Source organism: Pan paniscus, chromosome 1, assembly GCF_029289425.2.
Source record: "Pan paniscus chromosome 1, NHGRI_mPanPan1-v2.0_pri, whole genome shotgun sequence".
NCBI classification, from domain to species: domain Eukaryota; kingdom Metazoa; phylum Chordata; class Mammalia; order Primates; family Hominidae; genus Pan; species Pan paniscus.
Genome location: NC_073249.2, coordinates 222,540,302 through 222,562,143, shown reverse-complemented (window position 1 = coordinate 222,562,143; position 21,842 = coordinate 222,540,302). Strand labels below are relative to the sequence as shown.

Genomic DNA, 21,842 nt, shown 5'->3' with positions numbered 1-21,842 from the left:
CTGCAGGGAGTGGGTGAAGAGTTTGGAGGAAGCCCCTGATGTTCTTAGAAAACAGTAGGGAAGAGATTCCCCTGCCTGGGCATTGTTCCCAAATAGAAGACAAGAGCATGAACTAAAAACAGAGACCCCTGGCTCCCTCCATGGTCCCTGTGTTCAGAAGAGAACCCAGGAAAGTGGGGCAGATAAAAAATGGGGTGGGCTGTCTGACATGTGCCTGGAGGGACCCACGAACCTGAGTCAGGCATGAGAGTGGGCAGCTGGTGGATTCTTCGAGGCCTGCAGCACAAAGCCAGGCGGTCATCCCAAGAACAAGCCACGTCTGCAGAGGCCTACTGCATCCCTGGCCTCATGGCCACAATGTCACAGAGCAGAATCACATCATGTGGGAGGCCATGTGCAGTGTGAGTGTCATACTGGTGCTGGACCCTGAAGGTCCCAGACCCAGGTCCAGCTACGTCTCTGCTATAGTCAATGTTTGTGTGCCCCTAAAATCCGTGTGTTGAAACCCAACCCCTGAGAGGTTAGGTTTGAATTAGGAGGGAAAGGCTTTAGGAAGTGATTTCGTCCTGAAAGCGGAGACCCCGTGAATGGGATTAGTGGCCTTGTAAAAGGAAGCCAAGGGAGCTTGTTCTCTCCTTCCGTGATGTGAGGACACAGCTAGGAGGTGCCCTCTATAAGGAACAGGCGCTCAACAGACACCCAATCTGCCACCACCTTGACCTTCCACTTGCCAGCATCCAGACCTATGAGACATAAATTTCTGCTGCTTATAAGCTCCCTACGCTAAGGTATTTTGTTACAGCAGCCCAAATGGACTAAGACAGCCTCTGACAATCTTGAGCAACTCACTTATCTGCTGAACTCTCCACAGATTTAACTGTGATGAAATCCCTTCAACAGATGTATATTGAACACCTACTTTGTATAAGGACACACTGTGTTATTGGATAGGGTATAAAACAAGTCACAGTTCCCCAGAGGTAGGCACTGCCATAGCTGAACAGCAAACCCAAGCTGCTGTGGCCAATGGGGGAAGGGGTGGGTGTCAGAGAAGAAGAGAACATGCTAGAGTCCATGTCTGCAGCAATATTGGAACGTCTAATGGATGGTTCCCAAAGTGGTGACTTCTCATCTTCCTACAAAAACTCATAGTTGTCCCTGTGTAAAGTCTTCCCAGAAGTGCAGGGCGGCTGAGAATATGCAGATCAGAAAAGAGGAGAGGAGAGAGCACATTCTTGGCATCAGCAGCCACAGACTTCTTGCAGGAAGGAAAGCAATTCTCCTGGATCCCTGGGTAGCAGATAAACGTACAGAAATACATTTGTTGGCTATTTGGTTCATGGACTTTGAACATTTGCAGACTGAGAGGCTGAGAATCTTCTCCAACCAGATGGTGTGGGGCGTGGAAGTACAGAAAGGGATCAAAGGAGGAGGAAAACAGAGCAATGAGAAGGGAGCTCTCAGCATGACCAACACAGAGACCTGGGTCTCTGCTACCAACAATAAGAGCTAATATATAATGATTGCAGGTCTGTAAACAGCAGGCTTTCCATATCACATGTGGCAAGCTCTGATGACAACCCTGTCTGACAGGTATTGTTGTCTGAGGCAGAGAGTTGCTAAATAATCACATGCAATGGGTGGAATGCCGGAGAGTTTGGTTTTAATTGATCATCTTGCTGCTTGCTTTCTATCTGTCCCATCTGTAGTTTGTTCTCCTTTTCCTCTTTCTCTGACTTCTTTTGAATATGTTGAGTATTTTTATTTCACTTAATCTTCTTTGTTGGCCTTTTACATATAACTATTTTTGCTTGGTTTGGTTTTGAGTTTTAGTCATTGCTCTATGGTTTATGGTATATCATATGGTTTGGAACTGTGTCCCCACCCAAATCTCATGTTGACATGTAACCTCCAATACCAAACATGGGACCTAGAGGGAGGTGATTGGATCATGGAGCCCGTTTCTCATGGTTTATTTAACACCATCCCTGCTTGGTACTATATAGCGAGTGAGTTCTCACGAGATCTGGTTGTTTAATAGTGTGTGGCACCTCCCCCTCTCTCTCTTCCTCCTGCTCCAGTCACATAAGATGCGCCTGCTTCCCCTTTGCCTTCTGTCATGATTGAAAGCTCCCTGAGGCCTTCCCAGAAGCTGAGCAGATGACAGAATCATGCTTCCTGTATAGCCTGCAGAACTGTGAGCCAATTAAACCTCTTTTCTTCATAAATTACCCAGTCTCAGACTTTTTTTTTTTTTGAGATGGAGTCTCACTCTGTCACCCAGGCTGGAGTGCAGTGGTGCAATCTCAGCTCACTGCAACCTCCACCCTCCTGGTTCAAGCGATTCTGCTGCCTTAGCCTCCTGAGTAGCTGGGACTACAGGCACATGCCACCACGCCTGGCTAATTTTTTTGTATTTTTAGTACAGACAGGGTTTCACCTTGTTGGCCAGGATGATCTCAATCTCTTGACCTCGTGATCCACCTGCCTCAGCCTCCCAAAGTGCTGGGATTACAAGCGTGAGCCACTGTGCCCGGCCCCAGTCTCAGACATTTCTTTAAAGCAGTGCAAGAACAGACTAATACAGTATATGTATTTAACTTAGCATTGGCTGCCATCAACATTATACCACTTCGCACAGAGGATAAGAACCTTAAGACAGTACCCATTCATTTCCCTCCTTTTGGGTTTTGTGTTATTGTTTTCATGCATTTTGCTTCTAGATGTGCTGTAAACCCACATTAATTTGTTATCATTTTTCCCTTAAACGGTCGATTATCTTTTTAAAATGTTTTTTAATGTTGCATTGTTGCTCACACATTTGCCATCTCTGGTGCTCTACATTCTTTTATGTAGATCTGGACTTCCATCTGGTTTCACTTTCCTTCTGCCTGAAGGATTTCTTTTAATATTCCTTGTAGTGAGGACTTGCTGGTAATGAATTCTTCAAGCTTTTCAATGTCTGAAAGTCTTTATTTCACTATCATCTTTGAAAGATATTTTTGCTGGGTGTAGAATTCTAGACTGACAATTGTTTTATCCTTAAGTATTTTATAGAAGTTACGGCACTATCCTCTGCTTTGCATTGTTTTTCTTTTTTTTTTTTTTTTTTTTTTTTTTTTTTTTTTTTTTTGAGGCAGTCTCGCTCTGTCACCCAGGCTGGAGTGCAGTGGCATGATTTCAGCTCACTGAAACCTTTACTTCCTGGGCTCAAGCAATCCTCCCGCCTCAGCCTCCCAAGTAACTGGGACTACAAGCATGTGCCACCACACCCAGCTAATTTTTGCATTTTATGTAGAGGCCAGGTTTTGCCATGTTGCCCAGGCTGGTCTTGAACTCCTGGGCTCAAGTGGTCATCCTGCCTTGGCCTCCCAAAGTGCTGGGATGACAGGTGTGTGCCTTCATGCCTGGCCTTGGCCTTGCATTGTTTCTAACCAGTTGTCTGCCATCTTTTTTTTTTTTTTTTTTTTGTCACAGAGTCTCACTGTGTCGCCCAGGCTGGAGTGCAATGGCACCATCTCGGCTCACTGCAACCTCCGCCTCCCAGGTTCAAGCGATTCTCCCTGCCTCAGCCTCCTGAGTAGCTGGGGTTACAGATGCACGCCACCACGCCCTGCTAATTTTTGTATTTTTAGTAGAGAATGGGTTTTGCCATGTTGCCCAGGCTGGTCTTGAACTCCTGGGCTCAAGGGATCATCTGGCCTTAGCCTCCCAAAGTGCTGGGATTACAGGTGTGAGCCATCATGCTCAGCCCATTTTTATCTTTGTTCCTCTCTGTATAATGTCCTTTTCCCTTTGGTAACCTTTCAGATTTTCTCTTTGTCACTGGTTTGGGGCAATTTGATTATGATGTGCTTCAGTGTGTCATCCTCATGTCTCTTGTGCTAGGGGTTCATTGGAATTCTTAGATCTCTGGGTTTACAGTTTTTATCAAATTTAAAATTTTTCAACCACAGTTTTTTCAAATATTTTTTCTTCTACTCCTCCCCACCTTCTTCAGGAACTCCAATTACACATATATTAGTCCTGTTGGTGCTGATTTTCTGTTCAATTTTTTTCCATTTTTTTCTCCATGTTCCATTTTTGAGTTTCTACTGCCACATCTTCCAGTTGACTAATCCTTTTTTGTATAACATCTATTCTATTTTAAATGCCATTTAGTATATTTTTCATCTCAGACATTGTATTTTTCATCTCTGGAAGTTCAGGCTGGGTCTTCCATGTCTCTACTTCCATGTTCAAGCTTCCCTTTACCTTCTTGTTGTGGAATGTTATCATTATAATAACTGTTTTAATATTGTTGCCTACTAATTCCACCATATGTGCCATTTCTGTATGTATTGTTCAAGTTTTCTTCTCATTATTGAGAAATTTCCTTTTTCTTCACATGCCTGGTAATTTTCAGCTGGATGGCAGACAACATGAAATGTATCTTATTGTGTGTTGGATATTTTTGGGTTCCTATAAATATTATTGAGCTATGTTCTAGGATGCAGTTAAATTATCTGGAAAGATTTTGGTTCTTTGAGGGTTTTCTTTGAGGTCTTGTTAAGTAGGACCTTAGCAGCCTTGGCCTAGATCTCATCTTCCACACTACTGAGGCAATTCTTTTCTGAGTGTTCCATCCAATGGTCTGGGAAGTATAAGATTTGTCCACTGTTGCTGGTGGGAACACCAAATATGCCTGGTTCTGTGGGAGGTTCAAGCATTGTTCTTTCTGTTTCTTTCTGTTTCTTTCAGGTGTTTTTTCCCCAGACTTGGGTAGTTTACACGCATACATGTGCTGATCAGTATTTAGCTGAAGACTCTGGAGATTTTTGTTTTGTGACTTTGTCCTTTTCATGCCCTGAATACTCTGCCCTGCAGAGTTTATCTGAGCTTCTTTGGTCTCCCTGGACTCTCAGCTTCATCTCCTCAACTCAGGACCATCACCATGCTCAGCCTGGTTTCTCCCTCCCTGAGCTGTGGCCTAGAAACATGTGACCCATGCTATTCACCATTGGGCCATACTTGTCCCTCATCCTACCTTGAGGGTTTCATCAACTTTCTAGTGAGGAGTAATTGCTGACTGTTATCAGCACTATCCTATCCTATATATCATTATTAGTTGCAGGGTCCTTATGTTACTAAGTTGCCTATCATTCATTCCATAGCATGCATCCCATCATTATTAACTAATCCCAGTCCTTCATTCGAGTCCTCCAAAGGAGCTGAGCTAGATCTTCTCAAAGTATTATTAGCAACCAAGATCTCTATGTCTAGAAATTACAGTCAAGGTGTGATGCTCTGAGCCAGCACATCAGCAAGACATCCCCCATTAAAGAGGAGGTCTTAGGAAGACCACCTTGAGCAAGTGCTTCACACATTACAAGTCTGGTCTTGAGGGGCTTGTAGTATTGAATAAGGGAATTGAATGTGGTAGTTTTTCAGACCTTCTCCCTTAACAGCTATGAGTTTATAATTATCCACTTTCCCTCAGGGAAATAAAAACCATGATTCTTGATTCACTGACGAGTTTAGGAAGAGGAGGTGGAGAAGACTGGATCAGGCCTATTCCTGGAATACGCTAGACAGCTTCTGGAGATTAAAATAATGACCACTAATGGATATACATGTTTAATGTTTCAGTTACTGGTAAAATTAATCTCCTGTTTAATATTAATAGAAGCAATGTACGTCTCTAGGGTTGTTAATCTGCTACCTTTCCACTACGTCAGATGTAAAAATAGCTCCCCATGATCAGCCAGGTGGGCACAGACAGGCGGACGTTGAGGAGGGAGGAGGGAGAAACTGAGGAGCAATAATGGGATGGTGACAACAACGTACATTTTCAATGCATTACAGCTCATCAGAATTCTAAGGGAGAAGATTTTCTTCCAAGTACAGATACTTTTTCAACTTCATTCATGGGTTCATTCATATTCAACAAATATTTATTGAATGCTTTCCACACGACAGGCACTGCGCTAAGCTTCTTACCACTTACCTTATCTAACCCTCACAGCGGCCCTTTAATGAGAGCACTATTAGATTTCCATTTTAAGAATGAGAACATTGAGGCTCAAGGTCCTACAATTAGGAAGGCAGCAGAGACAATACCGGAATCCAGGTCAGTTTGACTTCAGAGCCAGCACTTCTAATCCTAACCTTTTAGGTCTTTATTCTTCTCAACCATCTTTAAGTTTATAATTGCATAAAAACTGAAAGAAATAGGTGGGAAGGTGGAACAGGAGGTGAAAGGGCCACAGTCCAGAAGGTGCTCAGGCCCTGACTCCACAACCCAGGGAAAGATTTTGGGAGAATTTTCTTCCTTGACGGTAACTTCAGATGATCATAATAATTAAGCAAATGTGTGTTAAGCACCTACTATGTGCCAGGCACTGTGCTACACAGTGAAAAAAACTGATCAAGATAGACACAGCCCCTACCTTCAAGAAGCTTATATTTTATATTCTACTAGGAGACAGAGAGACACAGAAATACGTAATGAATAAAAACCAAAGAAGTACATAGACATAAATGAAGTAAACACAAGGGATGGCACATATGTTGTCCTAAAAGCCCACAGGGTACTCATGGTACAAGGCTCCTCAGCAAATGAACACATACTGTGAACTATCTGGATGGCCCAGACATCCTGCTCCCTTCCTTCTCTTACTTTCTGCAGCTCCAAGTGTTGATTGCTACTAAGAAAACCGAAGGGAAACTGAGCTGGTGGGGGACCACCTTCAATGAGGGAATCATCAAAGTCCTCTCTGATGATGTCTATCTTGGCATCCTTTGCCAGGGAAACCATCTCTATGACCCTCATTGTAAAAGGAATTGCTAGAGGGGCAGTGAGTAATCTGGAAATGGGTGAGGTGCTGGAGCCCAGAGGAAGTCAGGATGGGGACCTCTAGGCATCTGGCAGCGGAAACCACTCCTGGTGAAGCTGCTAAAATAAACACCTTCTAACTATTTGTTCTCACTTCCTTCTCTCCCTATACTCAAAACTGAAATCTTGAGAAGTGGGGTGAGGAAAGGGAAAGTTCATTTGGCCTGGCTTAAACCACATGCCCATTTCTTGGCTGGAAATAGAGCACCTTAATTTTTGCTACCCCACTGAGGCTGTTCATAATAGGGGAGAGGAGATTCTAAAACAACAACCAAAAAGCAAGGGTACTGTTAGGAATGGAGAATAGATGCTGCATAGCCAGAAAAGTTAATCACAAGAAGAGAAACGGACTAGAATTGAGATTTAAGGAAAAAGAGAAGCAAACATTCTAGTGTGGAGGGAAACAGTCTAGGGAGTAGGGATAGCATGTGCCAAGGCCCTGAGGTGAGAATTTATGTCAGGTAAGAATAGATGAATTTCATTATCTACAGGAAAGGGAACTAATCTGTGTATAAAGATATACAGTGTAAATATATGTGTGTGAATTGATAGATGTTGGGAAGGTAGGTAAGTAGGTAGGTAGGTAATAAAATAACTAAAAATATAAGCTTCCTGAAGTTGGTAGGTGGAGGCATGGATGGATGGGTGGATGAATGGATGAATGGATGGATGGATGGATGGATGGATGGATGGATGGATGAGTGGATGGGTTAACGGGTGGATGGATTCATGGATGGATGGATGGATGGATGGATGGATGAGGGATGAATGGATGGTTGGGTGGATAAGTTAATGGATGGATGAATGGATGAGGGATGGACGGGTGGATGAATGGATGGGTGAAATGATGAATGGATGAGTGGATGGATGGATGGATGAATGGATGGATGAGAGATGGATGGGTGGATGGATGAGTGGATCAGTGGATGGATGGATAGATGGGTGAATGGATGGATGGGTGGATAGATAGGTGAATGGATGGATGAGAGATTAATGGATGGATGGATAAGGAATGTATGGATGAATATGAGTAGATGGGTGGATGAGTGGATAGCTGGATAGATGGATGGATGGATGGATGGATGGATGGATGGATGGATGGATGGATGGATGGAATAATGAATGGATGAGTGGATAGGTGGATGGATGGATGGAATGACAGATGAATAAGAGGATGGATGGATGGATGGATGGATGGATGGATGGATGGATGCAAGGATGGATGGAGAGATGGGTAGATGAATGAATGGATATATCTTCCTGAGCTGGTAAGATTTTGGCCTTATCCTCAAGTCTGTAATTCTTCAGTATCACTTTTCTAACACATTGGCTTGAATGTCATGGTTGGGACAAAGGTGAGGTGAGAGAGGCACCTTAGGCACAAACCATAAGGAGGTGTTGAATCTCAGAGTCGAGAGTGCCCTACAAGTCTACAAGTAGATGCCTCCATGAATCTCACACCCTAGGCACCTCACTCTTGCTTCCCCCAGGCTGTCCCTGTTGGGTTTTATACATGCACCTCTCCTGAGAAGGAAACAGACCCTCCAACCAGAGACAGACAGCCTTGTCAGATGCCATGCTGCAAATGACTTCAGGGCCCAGGGTGTTCCTAAGGGCTGTTCCACCTTCTGATCTTTGGCCCTTTGCTGAGACAAAGTGATGTGACAGAGCAACCATTTGCATCGTTCTTGTCCCAGATCTATCCCATCATCTTGCTATGTAAACTTGAAGAAGCCTCTTACCCTCTCAGAGCTTCAGTTATTTTCTTTGTAGAACAAGAGAGGTTGGACTCAACTCTGGAATGATTTGGTTCAAAGAAAGAGTGGAAAGAAAGGTGAGAGGCTCCCAGAAATCTTCAAGGCAACCCCTTCTTAGAAGGTTTTGCACTGACCACTTCCCACTCCCCCAATATTTTCTTCACTTATTGACCTTTCAAATATTCTTCCTACATACCCAGCTTTGGGATTGATGCTTAGCACAATGATCCACACAGACACTGTCCCTGGACAGTGTCTTGGAGCTTAGAGTCCACTGAGGAAGTCAAAGAGTAAATCAAGAAGGAGGTCAATCACAGTTGGAACAGCTGCTCTGACACAATCCAGGGGGCAATAGAAACCTGGACAGTGAGCCTAACCCAGCCTGCAGTCAGAGAGGCTTCCTGGAGGAAATGGCTCCCACAGATGAGTAGGAAGAGATCAAGCAAATAAAGAGGAAGAAATGACAGTGCCCCCAGAGTCTCACTCAAAGATCTGGGGAGGTGGGCCAGGCCCCAACACTGTGAACCCCTCATCAGGTCCCAGGGACCTTGGTCATCTGCAGTAGCAGCACTGCCTCCAGATTAGCGTACACCATCTTGGAGTCCTTAAAAGTTCTTTCCTCTGTTCTTCGAGGTTGCATCTTGCTGAGCACACAGAGGAGATTTTAAGCTGTGACTTGTTGAAAGAGAAGCAGCAGAGGGTGTCATTCTTAACACACATGCCCTGTGGCAGCCTGGCGTGAGGCCTTGGAAAGATGATTAGGGTGTTTTTTCAAAGGATGTGATTGCTACATTTTCTTTTCCATTTTTGATGTTTATGACTCTCTTTCTGTCTTCTGGCTAGATCCTGAGCCGCACAGAGCTCACTCTTCAAACCTCATCTCATTATCCATTTTCACCTCCAATTGCATATTTTAGGGGCTGGTAATAGGGCTGCCTACGGTGCTATGTATTACAGCTGAAGGATCTGCAAGACTCCAACACCCCCACACTCTCCTGCCATGCAAAAGAGACAAAATATTTTCATTTCTAAGCCTCTAAGCCTGGAGGGGAAAAAAGTTATGCAACCGTGTGACAACTGTGGCTTCTTAAAAGTCTTTGGTAGCTGGGGAAGGGATCCGGTCTCAGCTGGGGAAAGGATCCAGTCTCAGCTGGGCTTTTTTTAAGTAACAAGTGACTGGGCCACTGACATGTAAAGAGGGAAGTGAGGTGCTCCTGGAGCTTCCGCCTCTGCGTCCAAGTGCCTGCTTGGAGGCCTTGCTGGAGACAGGCAGCGTCTGGGGTGAGGTGAGGATGGGGCCAGAGCTGATTCAGCACCTGCTATGCAGAAGTGCTGAGCCCTCCATTTACACACATCTTTCAGGTTGCACAAACTGGCATGTGTACTAGCTTTCTGTGCTGTGTAACAAATTTTCACACACTTAGCAGTTTACAACAGCACAAATGTGTAATTACACAGTCTCCGTGGGACTAGGTGTGGGTTAGCTGCACATGTGCTAACCAAGGTGAAATCAAGGTGTCAGCCAAGGCTACAATCTCATCTGAAAGATTCAGGGTCCTCTTCCAAGCTCACTGGTTGTTGGAAGAACTCAGTTCCTTGCAGTTGTAGGACTGAGGCCCTTACTCCCTAGAGCACCCAAGATTGCCTTCCATATGGCCCTCTCCACAGCATGACAGCTTGCTTCTTCAAGGCCAACGGGAGAGCATTTGCTACCTCAAACCTCTCTGGCTTCCTTCTTCTCTAATTTCTAGGCTATTTTTAAAAGGGTCAGGCCCACCAAGGACAATCTCCCTGACGATGATTAGGTCAGGCCCACCAAGAACAATCTCCCTGATCATGAGCTTAAAATCAACGGATTAGAGACCTTAAACATATCTACAAAAATTCTTCACCTTTTCTTATCATGTGACTTATTCATTTGAATGTCACCCCATCATAGTCCCAGCCCCACCCACCCTCAAGGGGAAGGGATTATACCAGCCCTGTGCCTCAGGGCCCATCTTAGAAACCAGGCCACCACAGCTCATGTTTTCCATGGCACACACAGTGCCTGGCGTGAGTCAGCTTCCACTTGGCACATACATGAGTTCATTCGGGGGAGCCAGAGAACAGGCAGTGTGGGCTTCCCAGGGGCTGCAGCTCAGGCAACCTGGGTTGAATCTCTGCTCTGAGTCTCACCAGCTTGTGGGAACTTAGGGAAGCCACGTGCCTCCATTTCCTCATCCTGGAAATGAGTTCCATAACAGTACCTGCCTGGTAAGTTGTTTAGAAGCGTCAATGACAAAGGCCCATTGCGTGCTTAGCAGAGCCCTGCATGCAGGGATTGCTCAGTGATGTTATGATTCTGCCTAATTCTGCCATCCTTCCTCAGTGCAGTGCCAGCACCAGGAGACTCTTTCCCCCAAAGCACCACCCCTCCCTCTCCCCACCTCCAACATCCACCTCCATCCCAGGAGCAAACAGAGACGGAGCGATTAGCCCTCAGTAATAAAAGTACACAGGGCTGTCAGCTGGCCTGCCAAAGGAATTTATGAACTCCGCAGAAGCTTGTACTGCTACAAGATAGTTTCTCAGGGGACCACTTCCCAGGTCAGAACAAAAAATATCCCATCTGTCACTGCCAGATCCTCCCTGTGGCAGGATATTAAAGCGTTGCTCTCCCCTTCCGCATTTTCCAAACCTTCTACAGTGAACCTGCATTATTTTTATATCAGATAAAAAAAAAAGTAATAGACCTGATTTTTCACAGAAAATCTTTGCAGTTAGAAACACCAACTTCTGCCAGGTTGCGTCTGCAAGTACAGCATTACCAGAGTGCCTGAGAGCTCTGTTTTGTTCTTTTCTTTTTTTAAAACAAAGATCCATTATGCAAATCGATTGTAAAATTTTTAAAGCCTCTTGTCCTGTCTCAATTAATCACAGTCTTTGTGGGCCCGGTTTCAGCAGCAACGAAATCCTCGTCATGCATGGAGGGTGGCCAGAGAAGCAATGGTGCTGGCCTTGTCCTGCTCTGGAGACTTCTCTTGTCCCTTCCACCCAGGCCTGCCTTTCCTGCCATGATGACCTAGGCATCTCGCTGGTGGCTGGCCACCACCCTTCACCACGATCATCGCGCGCATACACACAAAAAATCCCTGGCAGTAGCCACTGTTCCATCCTCCAAAAGGGTCCTTCTCCAACAGGAGTGAAACTAATGGCCTGTAATTTACTGCTCAGCCCCTATGCTGCCGGCTAAGTGAAAGCAGCCGCTTGGCTTAGTTCCGCCCAGAGAAGAGAAGGGAATGAGGCAGGCCTCCATCAGCAGCAGCAGTGACGCCTCTGGTCTTAAGCCCGCCCTTCTTGCCCCTTCCTCCCCTTGGAAGAACTTTCAAGTTTCTCCACAAACCCCCTTCTCTGCCCCAACAGCTATACCGAAGTGGCTGAACAACTACCAACAGCCACACTTGATCAGCCGTCCCCAAATCATCGTGGCCAAGCATTCCCTGAGGACCAGCCTCCCATTTCTGCATGTCCCCACCACTCACCCCCGGGCCACTTGTTCTGCCCATCTCAAGCACCTTTTCTGAATCGTTCCATTGAATCTCACTCTCAAGAAAGGAACCCAAAACTTATACTCACTCAGGTATAAGAGGCCAATAAACCCTAAAGCTGTTGGCTAAGCATGAAGCTTTTAAGCTCAGAACCTCAGTAGGAAGTTTGGGGGAACTATCCCATCTCCTTGGTGGGAGCTGCAGCCCACATCAATGCTGAGTAACCCACAGGAAACACAGGCTTCCTGACCCATGAAACAGTAGTAGGTGCATTACATTCTGTGGCCTGTGAATCAGAGCCCAGACCTCACACCTTCACAATGCCATTAGATGGATACAACTGCCGTGGTGCTGGGGAGGGAACACTAGCTTCTCACTTTGATAAGGCACCAGGCCAGACCTGCCAGAGACCCTAGTGGCACAGACAGATGAAACAGGAAGCTGCAGCTGGTGGCAAGATGCAACCTCTAGCCCAAAGAATACAAGCCCACCGTAAGTCCTCACACTTTCTCACTAAGGCAGTTTCCACTCTGCTCATGCAATGCCCAACCTGAGCAACCTGACAGCAACCTCACCTGCCATCATGGGACTGCAGTACAAGCAAATAAGCTAGAAGGCGAAGCCACAGGCAAAGAAGGAAACTCAATTCCAAAAGCATGAATTCATCAATCGCTCCATCTCAGGCACAGAGGTTGAATGAATAAGACCTGGCTTTGCTACTGCAACATGGAGAAGGCAGGTGATTCAATCACTAAGCAAGAACTCACCATATTCTCAGGCCAGGTCCTGGGGTACCAGGATGATGGAGATACGGTCCCATCCTGAGTCTGCATGTGCAAAAGGAGGAAAGAAAGCATGCCTGATGAACCACAGACAGTGTGGTAAAGGCTCAGGCAGATGCATGAAAAGAACATTCTGGAAGCCCAGAGAACCCTGCAGATGGGACCCTGCCTGTCCCCACCTGCACTCTGCCACAACCATAATGAGCTGTGTGCATCCTACACCTTCAAAGCCTTTGGTGCCTCTTTTTGCCCCCAAGCTTGCTACCTGTCTCCAACCTTGTGCTCCTTCAGCCAGCAGCATCAGCCTCACTTGGAGGTTGTTGGGAAGGCAGAAGCTCAGGACCCACCCAGACCTGCTGAGGCAGAACCGCCCTTGACCCAGACACCAGAATGGACGCGCACATATTTAAGAAGCACAGTGTTGAGGGGGTACACCCACGTGACTCTTCTCCATGCCCCATGAGCCCTGTGCAGCCCCTCCTGAGATTCCAGAGAACTTCAGCTGGTCTATGACACCCTCCATCCCCCAGGCCCGCTTCATGGAGCCTGCTCACCCTGGTGCAGATGGGCACTGAGCCACCTCTCCCCATGGCCAGACTGTATGCCCCTCAAAAGCAAGGACTGAGGTCCCCAGAGTTAACCCCTGCCAGGCACACGCCATGTTCCATGTTCAGGTGCAGTAAAGATTTGCTGAATGAATTAATAAACCGTACTTCAACTGTTTTAGACATCACACACTTAGTACATGAACAAGAGGAAATGCGAGGATGCAGGGTATAACTATTTAAAAGCGATCTGATTCATTCACCGCCTTTGAAAACGTCCAGAGAAGCGAAGGCCATGGCCTTTTGTAAAGAGCCGATTAATGTCAGAGGCCTGGGGCTGGCTGCACGCACTGAAGCCAGGAGGGAGGCTGGCAAAAGCCTCCCTGGGTACCAAGGTCGGGACGAGGGATTCAATTTGTCATTTTTTACCTTTGTCCAGGAGATTAAAAGTTGCTCAGAGCTGGCTGCTCTGGGAACCTTGTGGGGCTGGGTTGGGAGCAGGGAGCACTTGGCAGGAAGCAACCCACCCCGACCCCCACCACCTTCCTAGGAAGACAGCCCCAACCCAAAAGGAAGCATCCTCCTTTGTTTTCATAGAGAGTCTCAGAGACCCAGACGCCTTCCCAGGTGGTTTGGGGTTTCAGCGTGAGTTCTGTGCCCCTACATCCTTCCAGTTCCAGCAGCTGACCTGAGGGCTCTCAGGCTGCAGGGAGAAGCCCGGGGGTTTGGGGAGTGGACACCAGCAGAGGAGGGATGTACAGGAGGAAGACGTGCCACAGGGATGGGCTGCAAGGCTGCAGTTACTAATTCATTTGGATGAAGCTGCTAAAGTATAATTAAGGAAGAATCTCTCCAAGTTTGGAGTACACAGAACAATAAACAGCTGCCCGCTTTGATTAATAGCCAGAACATCACTGAATCCGTGCCCAGCAGCCATTCCGGCAGGAGCCTGTGGACTCAGGAAAGCTTTCTCCTCCGGGCCCGGCCAGGCACTGGGCACTCATTCCATCGACCTGGATGGCGGGCAAGAGAGTGCTCTCTTGTCACATAGGTTGAGGGAACACCAAACTGAATGAAATCACAAAATCAAAATTCAGTTGGTGCCTCAGAGCCGGGGCCAAGCTCCTGTTAGCTGTGACTCTCCCAGAGAAGCAGGAAGGCCGCAGTGATTAATCACAGAACCCTTCCTAGGTGGGGATGGGGAGTGTTGAAAGGGAAAGGCAAGAGAAGGAACCTGGAAGGAAGTGTCCTGTCCCCTGGAGACACAGCCCTCGCTGATCCTCACACTTTCCCTTTTCCCCCTTCACCATTAGGAGGGTGGGCACAAGACATGCCCAGCCTTGTTCTTGACTTTCAACAGCACCAGGTCCCAGTTTCTGAGGCTACAGTAAATGTTGATAATAGCTCGTAAGCAGCAGGGTAGGCAACTGGAACGGATCCAGAGCAGGCTTGGGAACGAGATACAGTTGAGGAACTGTGTTTAGATGGCAGGAGGAAAGACAGAGGGGAAACCATTATTACTTAAACCCTACAAGAGACTGTCATTAGAGTTGCTCCTAACATCTAGAGTCTCTCCTTCTGAGTAGAAGATCAACTTCTCCCACCTTTCCTGGAGTTAGGTATGGTCATGTGACTTGCTTTGGCCAGTGGAACAGGTGTAGAAGTTGAGTGTGGTCATGTGACTTGCTTTGGCCATTGGAACAGATGTAGAAGTTGAGTGTGGTCATGTGACTTGCTTTGGCCATTGGAACAGATGTAGAAGTTGAATGTGGTCATGTGACTTGCTTTGGCCAATAGAACAGGAGTAGAGGTTGGGCAGGGTCATGTGACTTGCTTTGGCCAATGGCAGATGTGTGTAAGCTCCCATACTCCCTTGACTCTGCCATGGTGCCCAAGGGTCACTCTAGATGGTGAAGGCTGCAGATGGGGAAGCCTAAATCTCAGGCAAGGACAGTGTACTTCAGAGCTGTGTTTTTTAAGCCACTGAAATCAGGGTGCTAATTGTCACCTCCTCAAAACCAAGCCTGGTTTAACTAATACAGAGGCTTATCCCAGGAGTGAGTTGCTGTAGCAGAAACCCAAATATGTGGCTTTGGCTTTGAGATCAGGCAACAGGAGTTTAGAAAACTGATACCAAAGGCTGGAAAGATGGTGGTCACGCCATGCAGTGGCCAGACTTTTGTAGAACTGTTGCCTGAGGTGCCTTGAGAAGTCAATCAGCCATGTGGTGAAGAAACGAATCAAGGGAGTGGGTGCTACACCCAGAGAAAAACCAAATGGATTGGGGGCGTCTCAGGATAGCAGCTCAGACAAGGGTGTGGCATCCAGAGTAGCCCGGATAGAGGCCGGACAGAGCAGCCCAGGGAAAAGAGCCTTCCTGTGTGATGCTCTCGCTGAAGCTGGACATCTCGAGGGCCTTGAGAGTAGGTGTGACAGGTCACATGACCACACCCAACTTCTTCTTCTGTTTCATGCAGCCAAAGCAAGTCACATGACAAGGCAGTCACATGACAAGGAAAACAGAGGGAAACATAAGGATGAGACAACAAAGAAATTTAGAAATGAGGATTACACCTCCCAAGGAAGGGTGGCGTGGCAACTGGAACATGGAGCTGAAGAGATGAAGCCCTCACCACATTTTCAGAGCATTTCGAGGCCAAAAGGCCCCCCGCCCAGCATGCACAGCAGAGCACAGAAACACGTTAGGCAAAATGAGCCTTGGCCTGGCCCAATTATCTACAGCCAGGAGTGGGCTGGGAAGACTGCTCTATCCCCAGGAAGAGCTGCCCCCATGCCTACTTCACATGTGGCTAAGAGGAGAACGGAGAAAGCAAACCCCCCAGAGAATGGAGCCAAGGGCTGCAGAGGACCAAGGGAGCTGCTGCCAGGACGCAGAATCAGCACCAGATTAAAGAACATTCCCCACCCAGCAGGAGAGTCAGACCTGGAAATGTTTACCTAGCCGACTGGTGAGTGCTGTGGGCCCCTGCTCTCCCCCTTTCTAAATGGGGTGGCCACCCTGTCCCTTTCCTGTAGTTCTGGGGGCCGGGAGTGCAGGTAATTTGTCTTTTCAGCTCCTAGATACCTGAGAAGGAGGTGCCATGTCCAGACCCAATGCAGAGGCCACTGTGCCTCACTAGAGATCCCGGAGCAGACCCAGCCAGCAAGCAGGAGGCTCCTGGGTTCTTCCCCAAGTGGGCTAGTAGCTGGCACAGCCTCTTTATATTTATATTTGGAAATATAGCATTTGCTGATTAAAAATAGAACTAATGATATCTTTGTTCAACATAAGAAGACAACGGGTTAGAGAAATTATAGTTTCCCTCCCTTTCAAATTTTCTGCAATCTATGGCATTTTCAAGTATTATAGAATTTTTTAGAATATCTCTAAGAATGGCTTCTCCCAGGACCCACACAGAGGGCATGAGATTTACCCTTTTCAATAGAAGGAAAACTATTCCCAAGCCTTTAAAAGCATCTCCCTGTGTCTGAAGCCACATGAAGTCACCAGAACAATCGTTCCTGAAAAATGTCTTTTTGTCACCCTGCAGTGGGAAGAGTGTCCTTTTAGAATCCAGATCCAACAGGGAGCTCCAGATCCCCACTACCCTTCCCTCCCCTTGCCGGCCTTACCACCCCGTTGCCCCTAGCCTGTTGCGAGAGGGGGTGTCGCCACAGATGCCCTAACCTGTACAGGCCACGGCCAGCCCCCATGGTGAGGGGCGGGGGGGCTCCTGCAGGCTCCAGCAGCCAAGACACCCATGGAGGCCTGCTCTGTGTGTGTGTGTGTGTGTGTGTGTGTGTGTGTCAGAGAGAGAGAGAGAGAGCCAGCACGTTCCTCAGAAACGATTTGCAGTCACCAGTAATAGAAACACATCCAGAATAAGGCAGTGAAAAATAAAGGGAAAAAGAGAATTGTACAGTGAAAGCACATGAAACTAGAATAAAAAAAGAAACAACGGACTCGGGGAAATAACAGCATGGAACATGACAAAGAGTCAATATCCGGACGCGATAAAGATCTCGGCCTCGCCGTGTCGTCTCCCAGACGGTCATAAACCGTGGAGAGGGCCCAGCAGAGCACCTGCCTACGCGAGCGTGGGCGTCCATGTACGGGCACAAGTGTGTGCGTGAGTGTGTGTGAAGGCATGTGTGTTCCCATGAGTGTGAGAATGTGTGTGTGCACATGTGTGAGTGTGAGTGTGTGAACATGTGTGTGCACGTGCACCCAAAGGCAACTGACAGTACCGAAGCAATGACCTGAGACCAACACTGTCCCCAAAGGTGACCCAGTGTGGAGAGGCATCATGGCAGGAGGCAGAGACTGCTGAGCTCTGACCCCACCCCACACTGGCTCACCATGGGGCCTTCTGCACAGTGACGTGGCATCTCCAGCTTTGTTTCCTCGTCTAGAATGGGAAGAATCCCACTGTTGCTGCACAGTTAAAGGAGGGAATGCGTGTGGTGCCCAGCACACCTCGGGGCTCAGTGCACTTTCACTGTCATCCTTCCACGTGGAAACTCACTGTGTTGGAGAATTCACCTTCTGGAGAGAGGTGGCCAGACGGGCCCTTGGAGTGCCCAGGCTATCAGGGTTTTCTCTCTGCAGATGCAAATGCTCTAGAGATCTGCAGACCCCAACCTGCGGTGCACCAGGGAATGGCACCAGGGAAGGTCCAGGCCAGGACAGGCAGTGTCTTGGTGAGGGATGGGACCCTCCAAAGACAGATGCTCTCAGTGCCAAAAGAGCGTCCCTCCACCGCCTCCTTTATAGACACCTCCCACACACATAGGGAGGCAGGAGGGCTCCAGGGTCCAACAGCCAAGGCCCAGACCCCAGCACTGATAGGCCCTAACGCATCCTGTTGGCCAAGTTACTCCTGGCTCCAGTATGAGGTGCCAGTGAGATGGTGCCTGCACACCACGCTCTGGTACTCAGTCAGCTGTGTTCTTTGTCATCCCATGAAGAGGAGCCCTTCCAAAGGCATGGGCACCTCCACCAGGCAGGGCAGGGCCCCATCCAGTGCTGCTTTTAATTTGCCTATACTCTCCCTCTCCAATGTTGGAAGGATGGTCCCGCTTCACAGCGAACTCCCTGGGTCCTTGGGAACATCCCCGAGACCCCTGGCGGAAGGGATGATGCGGTGGAGCACTAGAGATGTGAGCCCTCCCCAATAAAGAGCTGCAAAGTCTAGGACTGATGAAGGGTCGCTTTCACTCAGCAGACAAACATTTGTATAATAATTAGGTTGAAGGAGGCCAACATTTTAGAAGACCGTGAATATTTTTACAATCATTCAAACGTCCAATCCTGGGTCAGTGGTTAAATAAATAACTATTCAAGGGAATTCCAGGTAGCAATGAGTGATTGTTGTCACATCCCTACATGACTATGAGTGATTTTTGTCTTATTAGTTCTACTTTTTGGTGTTTTCTGAATCATCTGTCTCATACAATGAGTATGCATCACTTTACTGAGAGTAAACAAATTAATTTTTTAACATATGCCTAGGGTGAAGAGGTACAACATGTTTGGAAAACAGTTGTATAAAGTTATTAAGGACATAATGGGTGCATTTGGGCCTTTGGAGAATTTCCTCTAATACTTAGGCTATCATTTTAACAACAAAGAGAAACGGTGGTTGAAACTCTTCTGAGGCTGCAGGGGAGATCATTTTCCCGGGACTCTTAAGTGGACCCCATTGGGCCCAGGGGACCCAGGCCCCACCCCAGCCAATTCCATCACCAAGTTCTTTGACCTCCACTCCTGACATCGAACCAGATCCCTGCTCTTCCTCCTGCTATCCCCATTGTCCCCTATCCCAGCCACTCTCAGCACATACCTGGGTCATTAGACAGATCCTGCCTCCCGCCTCTCCTGCCTCCCCTGCTGGCCTTGTTACAGGAGGAATTGCCTCTCCCAGAAAAAGGCATGTTAGAGTCTGAACCCCCCAGGACCTGTGAATGTGGCCTTACTTGGAGGCAGGGTCTTCACAGAGATAATGAAGCTAAACGAGGTCCCTAGGGTGGGCCCTAGTGCAAACGCTGGTGTCCTCACCAAAGGGGAACTTTGGCCACAGGGAGAGGGAAGATGCATCTGCGAGCCAGGGAACACCTGAGGCTCCCGGAGGCTGAGAGAGGGGTCTGGGCAGGTCCTCACAGCCTCAGAAGGAGCCACCAGAATTAATTTTTGTTTTTTAAGTCCCCAGTGTGTGGCACCTTGTGATGCCAGCCTCAGGAAGCTTGTGTAAACCCTTCCTCCACAAGGCAGACAAGGTGATTTAAAAAAAAAAAAAAAATCTGAGCACATCATAGCAGGGCTTAAACCCAGCTAGCCACTTCCAAATAGGCGTAGACTTTGAAATGTCAGCATAGCTGGCAGGCAGGCCGGTCCCCACCTGGCTTCTTCCTCCCTCTAACTGCAGAGCAATTCAGCGCCCTGGGCTCCTCCCGATGCTGCACCCACCTCGAAGCTCCGCCACTGTCACACACGACCCGAGACACTCCTGTCTGTCTCCCTCCTCTCTCCTCCGCACAGGCACTCACGAAGCCACGCCGCCTCCCTGCCAATTTCTCCAGCTCCCTTGTAGGGTGTCGGTTTAAATAAGACCACTTATTCTAAGTGAAGTAACTCAGGAATGGAAAAACAAACATCGCATGTTCTCACTTGTAGTTGGGAGCTAAGCTATGAGGACACAAAGGCATAAGAATGATACAATAGACTTCGGGGACTTGGGGTGGGAGAGGGGTGAGGGATGAAAAACTACACATTGGGTACAGTGTACACTGATCAGGCAATAGGTGCACCAAAATCTCAGAAATCACCACTACAGAACTTATCCATGTCACCAAACACCACCTGTTCCCAAAAACTGTTGAAATAAACAATATATCTATAATGTATCTCAGCAAACGGGGCACATCTCAGCACCCGGCTGAGAGTGGCTGGGACAGGAGACAATAGGGACAGCACCTGTTTTTTCCCAGTGCCTCCCTCCTCTTCCTCCTGCTCAGAGTGACTCCTTCCTTCAGTCCGGGGTTGATCCAGTTCAACGCTGTTGACATTTGGGGCCAGATCAGCCTTTCTTATGGGGGGCTCCCCTGGGAATTTTAGGGTGCTTAGCAGCATCCCTGGCAGAGCCCCTCCCCAACCAAAGTGATGACAACAAAGGTGACTCCAGGCATTGCCAAGCATCCCTTGGGGACAAAATTGCAAAACCGCCCTTGGTTGAGAGCTGCTGCTCTAGCGGTAAAGGCCTTGAAGGGGTGGACAGTGCCCACCTCACTCCCCACTGCACCTCCTCCACTTCAATCCCCACTGCATCTCCCCACCTCACTCCCCACCACATCATGTGATGGTCAAAAGGATGGATGGGTGAATAGGAGAACCCACAGACACATTTCAGTTGCCGGTGGCTCGGCTGCAGCCAGACCCTCGCTCTTGCCCCTGGTGTTGGAATAAGCCCTGCATGACTCACAGATGGCCTGGGGGCCGGGGGTGGGGATGGCCTCGTGAAACGCAGCCCCCATAGTGGCCGTCTCCCATCTCCTGTTCCCCTCCTTTGGCATATTTCAAATGCACCAGGGCTTTGTATAAACCTGTTATCCATCAAGGTGAAAGCCAGATAAATAAAAATGAACTGACAGAAGTGTGAATAGCATCAGATCCCTCCTGGGCAGAGAGATAATACGCTGATACTCTAATGGTTGTATTAACAATTTAATAGAGCCCGAGTGCCCAGGGCCAGGCAGGTCTCCCAGCAGCCGGCAGCATAGCAGATGTCTGCTCCCACGCCGGGAGTGAGGGCCAGGCCCCGGACTCCCAGGTGTCCCTGAACGGGTCAGGGTGGAGGTCTGGAGGTCTGACCGAGCCTTGGTTTCTTCCAGTTCCCGGCAGGTCTCCCAGCAGCTGGCAGCATAGCAGATGTCTGCTCCCACGCCGGGAGTGAGGGCCAGGCCCCGGACTCCCAGGTGTCCCTGAACGGGTCAGGGTGGAGGTCTGGAGGTCTGACCGAGCCTTGGTTTCCTCCAGTTCCCTGGGCAGAGTGAGCCTTGTGGTCGTCGCAGCTTTGGGAGTGGAGCTGGGCACTGTGCCTATTCCTGCAGTTCAGGGGTTCCCCCACCAAGAACAGCTGACATTGACTTTGACCAGGGGCACAGAGCCCAGGGCCCCTGAGGGCTGGACCACGCACAGTTGCTTCCCCTCTTTAAGACCCTGCCAGCACAGAACTTGGCATGCAGTTAGTGCTCAATAAATGTTTGTTCAATGGAGGCAACACGGGTGGGAGGGGTTGGGGAGAGCTACTATGTCTGTGGCTGGAAAAGCCCAGTGGTGGCTGCAGGAGGAGGCTTAG

At 48.2% G+C, this 21,842-nt stretch overlaps 1 long non-coding RNA gene and 1 other non-coding gene across 5 annotated transcripts in view; one reads left to right on the top strand and one right to left on the bottom strand.

Moving 5' to 3' along the window:
* The window catches only part of LOC129394006 (uncharacterized), a 184,211-nt gene that overhangs the window by 110,652 nt on the left and 51,717 nt on the right, over positions 1 to 21,842 (bottom strand). The window lies entirely within an intron of this gene.
* On the top strand, positions 9,777 to 9,851 carry LOC112438509 (small nucleolar RNA SNORD66). The gene has a single exon (XR_003026929.1). It is a non-coding gene; the product is annotated as a small nucleolar RNA SNORD66 (small nucleolar RNA).